General features: G+C 43.9%; 2 non-coding genes across 2 annotated transcripts; both read right to left on the reverse strand.

The window, feature by feature from the left end:
* Positions 1-5021: 5021 nt before the first annotated feature.
* trnam-cau (transfer RNA methionine (anticodon CAU)) lies at positions 5022-5093 on the reverse strand. Its single transcript has one exon. It is a non-coding gene; the product is annotated as a tRNA-Met (tRNA).
* A 4528-nt stretch (positions 5094-9621) lies between these two features.
* trnag-ucc (transfer RNA glycine (anticodon UCC)) lies at positions 9622-9693 on the reverse strand. The gene has a single exon. It is a non-coding gene; the product is annotated as a tRNA-Gly (tRNA).
* Between the last annotated feature and the right edge of the window lie 2038 nt (positions 9694-11731).

The following is an 11731-nucleotide window of genomic DNA, read 5'->3' on the forward strand; positions in this document are numbered from 1 at the left end:
GAACAGGATTTATTGAACCGAGGCACGTTATTGCAGAACAAATAAGTCACTTCTAGATTTTCCTTTGAAAACATAGAAACTAGGAGCAAACTTCCAGTTTGTTGATATATTGAATTCAATTAAACTGGAATTACAATGCAAATGAATTCATATTCAAAATCAAACCTAAATTTCAGGTAAATTACGTGGAACAATTAAATTACAAACAAGAACTCAAGAGATCTGTGAGCTCAAACACAGAGAGAGTAAATTTCAGAGTGCAGGCTTAAAAATTTCAATTTTTTGCAAGTGAGGGTTAAGTGCAGAGGGGGAAGGAGCTGCTGTGTAATTTTAACCGAGATACTGCAACAAAAGTACAAGAGGGAAGGAGTGGAACTCTCTAAATAACCAGAACTTTAATTAAATAGACAACTCATTTCAGTGAAATGTTGGGACAGCTGAGAGCTGTTGCCTACACATCCTGTGCTCTGTGGGTTCTCCAAATAAGATTGATGATAATCGTCAGATTCATAATACATTACAGAACCAAGCAGAATACAGAAAGTGCAGAGGGGAAATGGAAAAAGGAAATTAGATCAGAAGAGAGAGCGAATGAGAAAAGATTTGCAGGTAACAACCGAAAACACAGAAGATTTTTTTACCAGCATAAGGGCAGTCACTGAAAGTGGGGCTGATTTGGAGATCCTGTGCGGGGAGAGGGCATGGCTGACGTACTAAGTGAGAACATACAAACAAACTAATTAGCAGCAGGAGTAGGCCACTCAGCCCCTCGAACCTGCTCCGCCATTCAATAAGACCCTGCCTGATCTGATTGTAACCTCAACCTCACATTCCTGCCTCCCCCCAATAACCGTTCATCCCCCCGCCCCCTTGTTAATCAAGAATCTATCTAGCTCTACCTTTGAAATATTCAAAGACTTTGCTTCCACCAGCTTTTGAGGAAGAGAGCTCCAAAGACGCTCGACCTTCGGATAGAAAAGAAATCCTTAACTCTGTCTGAAATGAGCGACCCTTTATTTCTAAACAGTGACCCCTAGTTCCAGATTCTGCTAGAAGAGGAAACATGCTCTCCACCTTCACCCTGTCAAGACCGTCAGGATCTTAAAGGTTTGAATCTAGTTGCCTCTTACTCTCCTGAACTCCAGGCGATACAAGCCTAAACTGTTCAACCTCACCTGAAAGACAACCGGCCCATCCCTGGTATTTGCCTCGTAAACTTTGCACTAAACCTGTCATCACAAAACAAGCGGATGCTGCTAATGTCATTGGTGGGGAAATTGGATAGGATGAAAATAGATGAAGTGGAAGCTATCACAAGGCTGGCACCGCTCACAGTAGAAAAGCTGCTCGATCCACATCGGATACACCTTGGATTACTGAGGGAATGAAGGGTGGAAATAGCGGAAACTCGAGCCACAATCTTTCAATCCTCCTTGGATATGGGAGTGAAGCCAAACAACTGCAGATTGTTCATGTTACATCCGTGTTTAAAATGGAGAGGGATAAACCCAGTAACTACAGAGCAGTTAGTCTCATGCTGGTGGTGGGGAAACGTTTAAAGACAATAATCCAGAACAAAATTAAATGTCACTCGGTAGAACATGAGTTGATAAAGGATAACCAGCACAGATTGGTTAACAGAAAACCAGCACTGAAATACTTAATAAAGCTCTTTGGTGACGTGTCAGAGAAGATTGCCCAGGGAAGCGAGGATGATGATGTGTGTCTGGACTTCCAAAGGGATTAAAAGAGTCCCACATAATGAACCTGTTGGTAAAATTCCAGCAGCTGGGATTAAAGGGGCAGCGACAGCATGGATACAAATTTGAATAAGGGACAAAAAGGGTAAAGTAGTGGCGAGCTCTGAAGAAGAGTCATACGGACTCAAACGTTAACTCTGTTTCTCTCTACACAGATGCTGCCAGGGCTGCTGAGCTTTTACAGCATTTTCTGTTTTATTGTAAATTTTAATAACTTCCAGCCTATATTCAAGTTTGCTGATAACACTAGGTTAGGTGACATGGTTAGTAGCGTATATGGGAGCAGCAAGTTTCAAAGGGTCATTGACAGATTCAGTGAGTGAATAAAACTGTGGCCGGTGGTGGTCAACATTGGAAAGAGTGAGGTCATCTACCTTGAACAAAAAGAAGATCCAGGAATTTCCTAAACAGTGAGAAACTTGGGACTATGCCGGAGGAGCCGAGAGTGAGAGCTGAGTGAGACCGGAGGGTGGAGAAAGAAGAGCAGCAGAGCTGCTCGGGAGCAGCCACGAGGGAGAGAGATGGAGAGAAGAGTGAGAGTGGCGAGAGATAAAGGGCTGAGAGGAAGGGGCTGTAGCAAACCGGCCAAGTTCAAAATATTCAATGCTTTAACTCACAGGAAAGGAGGTAACTGGTTAGTTTGTGCCGATTTCTCTGTTTTTCTCTTTCTAAATTAGGACATTGATTGAAACTAGGAGATGAGAATTATTTTTAAAAATCAATCAGGGTAAGTATAACAGTAAGTGCGAGTGTAATAACTGGAGTCAATGGGAATCATGGGGAAAACTCTCTGCTGCTTGGAGTCATACCTACGACAGAGGAAGATGTTTGTGGTTGCTGGAGGTCAATCATCTCAGCTCCAGGACATCATTGCAGGAGTTCCTCAGGGGAGTGTCCTCGGGCCAACAATCTTCAGCTGCTTCATCAATGACCATCCTTCCAAAATAAGGTCAGAAACCTGATGATTGCACAAGGTTCGACACCATTCACGACTCCTCGGATACTGAAGCAGTTCATGGCCAAATTCAGAAAGACCTGGACAATAGCCAAGCTGAGGAGACAAGTGGAAGAAACATTCATGCCACACGAATTCCAGACAATACATAATATATTAATTATATATATATATACATATATATATATAAATATATTTATATACATACACACACACACACACACACATATATATATATAATGGCTTGGATGAGGGAAATTAATGTACTATGGCCAAGTTTGCGGATGACACAAAACTAGGAGGGAAGGCAAATGGTGAGGGTAATTCAAAAAGTCTAAGAAGGGGATATAGACAGGGAAATCTTGTTAGATTATTGTTTTAGAGTTCCTTCAGAATGTAAGCAGCAGGGATAATAACGGGGAGCCAGTTGTATTCCAAAAGACATTCTATAAGGTGCCACATAAAATGTCACTACACAAGAAAAGAGTATATGTTGTTAGGGTTCATATATTAGCATGGATTGAGAACGGGCTAACTAACAGGAAAGAGAGAGTCAGGATAAATGGGTCATTTTCAGGTTGGCAAACTATAACTAGTGGACAGATACAGAGTTCAGTGTTAAGGCCTCTACCATTTACGATCGATGTTAATAATTTGGATGATGGTACCCACTGCATGGTAGCAAAAATTGTTGATGATGCAGAAATAGGAATCAAAGCAAGTTGTAAGGTGGATACAGAGAGTTTGCATAGATATGTAGATGTTCAAGTAAGTGGGGATAAAATGGCAGATGTAGTACAATGTAGTAAAATGTCAGGTTGCCCACTTCTGCAAGAAGCATAGGAGAGAGGAATATTACTGAGATGGAGAGAGACTGCAGAATCCTGTGGTACAGAGGGATCCTTGTACAAGAATTACAAAAAATGTTTAGATGACATTGCAGAATGCTGCAGTACAGATGGAAATGGGTGACGCTGCAAAAGAATCATTGAAAAAAAGTTAGCATGCAGGTGCATCAAATACTTAGGGGGGCATGCGGAATGTTGTTCTTAATTGCAAGGGGACTGGAATAGAAAAGCGGAGAAGCCTTGCTGCAACTGTTCAGGGCATTGGCGAGACCACACCTAGAATAATGGGTGCTGATTTGGTCTGATTACTGAAGGATGGACATACTTGCATTGAAGACATTTCCCGAGAAAGGTGACTGGGATATTCCCTTGACTGAGGGGGTTTTCTAATGAGGAAGGGTTGATCAGGTTGGATCTAGACTCACTGGAATTTAGTATGACTTAACAATATGGTAGTGAATGAGCATCTGGCAATGAGGGACCGCAATATGTTAGAGACAGACATTCAGTTTGAGCAGAAAGGTCACATACATGCTGGTTATCACCTCAAGTAAGGCCAATAAGGACGGAATGAGTGGTAATCTGAGCACGTTAAATTCCAATCAGCTATTAACAGGTAAAACAAGACACGAAACAATCAGAGGCACTCAAATAATAATAATTTAATGTAATTTGTACCTAATGCAAACCCGAAGGAATGAATTTTTTATGATAATTATGGTTACTTATTCTTATGGTTAATGTTATTAATAATGGGGACGGTATTCCATAAATTAAACCAGTGATTAAGAAGGAATGACAATTTCTGTCCAGATAATGATGAACTGTGTATTTGGTGCGATGCTGTCTCCGCTATACTGAGAGTTTTGTCCTTCTCGGTGGTTCATGTCACAGGGAGGACGCTGCTGTTCAAATAAAGATGACGAATTACTGCAGGGTGTCCTATAGTTCGGAAAACCTGCGGCTAAGTTCCCCTTCGAGTCACTCATCATCCTGACTTGTAAATATATCGCCGTTCCTTCACTGTCGCTGGGTCAAAATCCTGGAACTTCCTTCCTAACAGCACTGTGGGTGTACCTACACCACACGGAACGCAAGATTCAAGAAATCAGCCCACCGCCACCTTCTCAAGGGCAACTCGGGATGGGCAAAAAATTCCGGCCCAGCCAGCGAAGCCGACATCCCGTGAATTAACTTTTAAAAATATGACCTTGACGATATTGTTTCCATCCAAGAAGATTTTTTTTTCTATTCAGGTAATCATACAGAGATAGTGAATAGGAGGTTCTTTGGGAGGGATGGGCTGAGGGAAAGGGGAAAGCATTGGCTGGGATGTGTTTGCAGCATTTACAGCTTGAATCCATTAATTTTTGCACTGGAAAGAAGAAACTGATGAAATAACAGACATGATTGTGGGCAACAGAAAATGTTCCCTTTGGGCATTAATAAGAATGTAAATAGCAGAGGATGGTTTCGATCCATCGACCTCTGGGTTATGGGCCCAGCACGCTTCCGCTGCGCCACTCTGCTGCTTTGTCTTTAATGTCAACTGTTCCATTATGGTGTTAAAGTGTTTCACATGTTTAGAATATATTTCCTGCTGTGGAATTGTGTTCTCTGGTGTTGAGAAATGTTCTTTGTTGTTGTGTAAAATGCTTCCCTGCAGTACAAACGTGTTCCCGGTTGTATAAATATGATGGCCGAGCCAGCGAATCTCATATCCATTGAATTTAAAAAAAAGTTCAGCTCTGTTGCACTTCTCAGCTCTGGCCAGTAGATGTCAGCACACTCAGAGAGCGACAGAACAGACAAGAACCGTTCACATTTTATTGGACGGCGAAGGGAGGTTTTGGAATTACTAACGGTGGAGATGACATTTCATAATATTTTGTTTTACCAAGCAGAAGTTATAATGTTGTGCTGAAACCGTCAGACCGCTGTTTTGTATTTGAGAGTGAGATACATTCTTCACTGCCCTTTTCTGGCCCATTTTGTGAACGTGGGATTCAATGTCTATGTCACTCACTGGTACTGTGTGAAACTGAAAGACATTCTGAAGCTGTCAGTCTTGGTTACTGTATGTGAGTGTGGAGACATTGTCATTGGAACTACCAATATGTTTGGATTCATTCTGTAACAGTCACTCTCTTGGACAGTATATTTGTGTTATATTCCATTCCTATCTGTATCAGTATTTTCTGATACTGAGAGAGGTGGGTTACATTCTGAAACTGTCAGTGGAACTGTATGTGGAAGGGTTTTGCTCTATCAGTCAGCATCTGGTGCTGAAAGTTAGTGTTGGAGTAATTCTGTGTCTCTCATTCTCTGGTACAATATACCTGTGTCATAGTCAGACTGCATATTGCATTTTCTGAGTATTGTATGAGTGTCTGGACACTTTTTGAGCCGGCCAGTAGAACTGCAGGTGTGCAAGTGTTTTGTTCTCAGTCACTTTCTGGTAATGCAAATGCGTTTGGGACTCATTCTGAATCTCTTAAAGGTGTGTGTGTGTATGTGTGTGTTTAACTCTATCAATCAGTACTTCTGTATGTGAACGTGGAAATTATTCTGAATCTGAAGTCTTTGGTGCCCTTTTTTTTATTAATTCGTGGGATGTTGGGTTCGCTGGCTGGGCCAGCAGTTATTGTCCATCCTTAGTTGCCCCTGAGAAGGTGGTGGTGAGCTACCCTCTTGAACCACTGCAGTGCATGTGGTGTAGGTACATACTCAGTAGTATTCAGAAGGGAGTTCCAGGATTTTGACCCAGTGACAGTGAAGGAACAGCGATATATTTCCAAGTCAGGACTTTGAGTGTAGTATCCACTCTGTATCTGTTACATACATGTCAGACTCTCGTAACGTCTGAGCGTCAGATTCAATACAGATCTGTCAATAACACTCTGCATCTGTGATATTGTAAAGTAAGTGAGGGAATCATATGTTTCTTTCATCACTTGGTTCCGTTAGTGAGCATGAGATTCATTCTGTATCACTTCTGTCAAACTTTGGTATTATAAACAATTGTGCGGTTCAATTGGTGTTTTTCAATCATTGGTAGTGAATGTGAAAGTAGAATTTACAGTGTGTGTGTTAGTGTGTGGTCTTCCATTTGTATCCGTCAGCATCTGTTACTCTATGTGATGCTTGGACTCTTTCTAAATCTCTCAGTGGTACAATTGGTGTGTCATATTTCGTTAGTATCACTCAGATTCAGCTATTGTGAGTGAGTGCAGTGAACAGCCTCTATCTTTCAGCATCTGGCACTGAAAATGTGCCTGAGAATTATTCTCTGCTTCTGTGTGAGTGTGGGATTCATTATATAACCTTCAGTCTCTGGGACTAATTATAAGTTTGGATTCATTCCACATACATTTCCAGCAGAAAAAAAGGCCACTGATATGGTAGGTGTAAAGCAAACAATGTGTGTCAGCTTTGGCTGAGTATTAAATCTTTGTCACTGTGAACACAATTGTGAAAGATAATGTATCCTTCAATCTGATCCTGGAGTGGTCCGCCAGTGTAACTCCAGTTTGTACGAAACGATTCGATATGTGGCAATTGTGTCTGATTCTGAGTCAGAATTTCCACACAAATGCAAAATGGAGCTCAGTCCTGAATTGGTAAAGTATCTTTAATTTGACACTGTGTGAGGATTGAGAATTAGCATGTAGTTTATAGCGCAATCCATACTCATCAAATTAATATTGTATCTCAGTTTCATAATCAGGGTGAGTTTTAAATAGAATCTGAGTTTGGATCTCAGGTTATACTTACTTTCAGAATATCTCAAACTGATAATGCACTTGAGGTTTGGATTTGCATCTAACGTATGTGTCAGGACAACCTGTGGGAATTAATACTGCAATTTATAAACTAATGATGTGTGCAAATATTGGACCGGTGCTTAACATGAATCTCAGTGTACATTATTAAGGTTAAGCCTGTAAGCTTGAAACTGGAAACATGCATCAGTTTTATTGGACATTTAGTTTGTAGCTGAGGATGTAATATTATGGGATTGGCCTGGTGCAAACTGGATCGTGGGTGAGAATGTGGACTACCCGTCTATGGTACTGAGTCGAGGTAACATGGGAACAACGTCTATCTCTCCTGCACTGTTTGATTGATGGATGGAAAGTGTGACTCTGGAACTATTTCTGCTGTCTGAGACTGTGAAATTGATGTCCTGTCTGTGTCTCTGCGCTCTGTCAGTGATAATGTACGGACTGTGTGGGAGGAGCTGGCGGGAATCTTCATTCTAGCTTGGCTGGAGGAAACACCATATTTATTCTGGTTCCGTCAATTATTTGCCTGTTGGAAAAAAGTCTATTTTAGGACTCAAGTACAGGTGAGGTGGAAGATACAGATTCCTTCAGTTTGACCTCCATAAATAATCATTGTGAATGTTTTGAGAAACTTTAGTCAGGCTCAAGCTCTGATTGGTCAGTCCATTCTTAATCCAAATCTTCTACCAATCGGAGAGCCAGGTAACAGGAATTGGAAGTGCCGATTGGTTTATATTTTATTGGCTGATAAACTCTAAAAACCCGCCAATTTGAGGGGGGAAAAGATAATAGCCGAACGCCTTAATTTCCAGTCAATTTTAATCTCACACTTTCGGAGCTGTAATATTGCATTTTGCGTCACAGAATCCTGGCGGTATTTTAGGAACAGATTAAATTTGTCAATCTCTTATCTGTAACCGGCGGTAACAAAGCAGCGATTTAAAACAGAGCCAATCTCAGCTCACTGGAAACGCAATAACATAGGTTACCAACCGACTCCTTCACACAGGCTTCATCGGGACAGAGAGAAACGGCTGATTTCTGATCCTGTCCCCTGAAAGCGGCCGGGCATGTTACAATCGGAAGAGCGGAGCGCTCCAGCAGCCACACGCTCAGCATAGCTGCTCTTTCTCAGGAGCCTGTGAACTCGGCCCGCGGGGAGCTGCAGTTCAGCCCGGGAGGAGCGAGACTTGACTTTGGCTTTGTCCTGGGCTCTACAGCCGGTCTTTCTACAATCCTACACACACTGACACCACGAATGAAGAATTCCTCCCGCACTCACCCTTCCCCGATCTTCTGGGGAATGCAGTCGGCCACTTCTGAATGGTCAATGTGTTCGGAATCTCATTGGGTGGCTTTTGTAACCAATCAGAGAGCAGCCTATTTCACCAGCTTTCAAATACCAATGAGAAAATGGGCCGGAGATTGACTGAACCAAACTGGCAGAGCTGAAACGGGTTTTCAAATTGAAAACAAGAGCCAATGTATTTATGAATGGCTGAAAAAAAGAGACATGTCAAAGCTTTTCCTTCTGCAGTCAACAGGACACTCGCAAGAAAACCAATATAAGGAGAAGATAACAATTTATACTGATAGAGAATATACTTTAGGGTGGAAAGTGACGGTCTTAGGCCCGGTCATGAGCTTGTGTGATACACAGCGCGAAATGATCTGAGCAGGGTAGCCATTACCCTGCAGGATGCCTTTGATGAGCCCGGTTTCAGCATCAAGCTTGCACGGTGAGCAAATGGCTCGGGCCCTGTTTACAAGGTTGCCGATAAGACCAATCTTACAGAGCGTGGGACTGTAAGAATCCCAACGCGTATATTGACCAGTGAAGGTCGGCTTGCGGTAAACCTGCTAGAGAATCCTCTGGAAGATTTCTCAACTAGTGTGTCAAGGGAGGGGAGTTATTTTGACTGCTCCATTTCATAGGTGAATTTGAGCGCAGGATGGAGCCCATAAAGACATGTAAGGAAATTGTTACATGCAGCTGCGGATTTAAATATAGCAAACGTATCATCCACATATCGGAAATATACGAGAGGGAGGAGGTGATGCATCTTTCCATCCAAGACTCGAGTTTTACGATCGAAAAACGTGCGTGATGAAAACGTTAGAATTATTTTATTTCGTTAGTCATTGATTTTCTTGTTGGAAATCTCCCCAAACTTTCTATTGCTCTTTTTCTCATTTTGGAAACCACAGAGATTAACTCCACGCGTCCGGAATTGTGGTCTGACCACGGGTAAGGCTAAAAAATACGCCGCTGCTGCGATGGCCGGGAATCGAACCCGGGTCAACTGCTTGGAAGGCAGCTATGTTCACCACTATAGCACCATCACACATTTCTGTAAATTACAGTCAGCATTTATAGCACCGCGAAACACACTATATCTTTGGCATTTTGTGTCTGATTGATAGACTGTTTTGCAATAACTCTCACCATGTTCATCGACACCAACACCCATCTAGGACCCTCCACCCCTGCCTGTCCCTCCGTCCCCACCCCATCTTCCAATCCCAGCCCCGGCCGTGTATTCACTATACCCCCTGACCTTCCCCTCTCCGACGCTGAACGTTCAGTGCTCAGCAAAGGACTTAGTTTCATACCCTTATGCCCTCACCTCAATGAATGTTGGGCTTGGCACGATGCTGAACTCTTCTTCCGCCGTCTTCGTTTCCGTGCTCACTTCTTTGAGTAGGAGTCCTCCCCCCGTTCAACGAATCCTTTCACCCACCTGCAGGATTCTCCCTCCACCTGGACCCCTCCCTCTAAATTCTTACCTTCTCTTGATCTTTTCATTGAGAACTGTCGGCGTGATATTATTCCTCTCAATTTCTCTGCTCCTCTCACCAATTCTAACCTGTCTCTCTGAACTTACTGCACTCCATTCTCTCAGGTCCAACCCCAACATTGTCATCAAAACCGCTGAGAAGGGTGGTGCTGTTGTTGTCTGGCGCACTGACCTCTACCTCGCGGAAGCTGAGCGTCAACTCACAGACACTTCCTCCTACCTCTACCTGGACCATGACCCGACCACTGAACATCAAGCCATTGTTTCCAGGACTGTCACTGACCTCATCTCCTCTGGATATCTTCCTCCCACAGCTTCCAACCTGATAGTCGCCCAACCTCGGACAGCCCGCTTCTACCTCCTACCCAAAATCTACAAACAGAACTGTCCCGGCAGACCGATCATCTCAGCCTGTCCCTGCCCCACGGAACTCATTTCTCGTTATCTTGACTCCCTTCTCTCTCCCCTTGTCCAGTCCCTTCCCACCTACATCCGTGATTCCTCTGACACCTTACGTCACATCATCAATTTCAAGTTCCCTGGCCCCAACCGCTTCCTCTTCACCATGGATGTCCAATCCCTGTACACCTCCATCCCCCACCAGGATGGTCTGAGGGCCCTTAGCTTCTTCCTTGAACAGAGGCCCGAACAATCCCCATCCATCACTACTCTCCTCCATCTGGCTGAACTTGTTCTCACACTGAACAATTTCTCCTTTAACTCCTCTCACTTCCTCCAAATAAAAGGTGTGGCTATGGGTACCCGCATGGGCCCCAGCTATGCCTGTCTCTTTATGGGGTATGTGGAACATTCCTTGTTCCAGTGCTACTCCGGCCCCCTCCCACAACTCTTTCTCCAGTACATCGCTGATTACTTCGGTGCTGCTTCATGCTCTCGTTGGGACCTTGAAAAATTTATTAATTTTGCTTCCAATCTCCACCCCTCCATCATTTTCACGTGGTCCATCTCTGACACTTCCCTTCCCTTCCTTGACCTCTCTGTCTCAATTTCTGTCGATAGACTGTCCACCAATATCCATTACAAGCCTACCGACTCCCACAGCTATCTCGACTACAGCTCCCCACACCCCGCTTCCTGTAAGGACTCCATCCCATTCTCTCAGTTCCTTCGCCTCCGTCGCATCTGTTCTGATGATGCTACCTTCAAAAACAGTTCCTCTGACATGTCCTCCTTCTTCCTTAACCGAGGTTTTCCACCCACGGTCGTTGACAGGGCCCTCGAACATGTCCGGCCCGTCTCCCGCGCATCCGCCCTCATGCCTTCTCCTCCCTCCCAGAAACATGATAGTGTCCCCCTTGTCCTCACTTATCACCCCACCAGCCTCCGCATTCAAAGGATCATTCTCCGCCATTTCCGCCAACTCCAGCATGATGCCACCACCAAACACATCTTCCCTTCACCCCCCCTGGCGGCATTCCGTAGGGATCGTTCCCTCCGGGACACCCTGGTCCACTCCTCCATCACCCCCTACTCCTCAACCCCCACCTACGGCACCTCCCCATGCCCACGCAGAAGTTGCAACACCTGCCCCTTCACTTCCTCTCTCCTCACCGTCCAATGGCCC

Source organism: Cetorhinus maximus, chromosome 31 (assembly GCF_964194155.1).
Source record: "Cetorhinus maximus chromosome 31, sCetMax3.hap1.1, whole genome shotgun sequence".
Classification (NCBI taxonomy): Eukaryota; Metazoa; Chordata; class Chondrichthyes; order Lamniformes; family Cetorhinidae; genus Cetorhinus; species Cetorhinus maximus.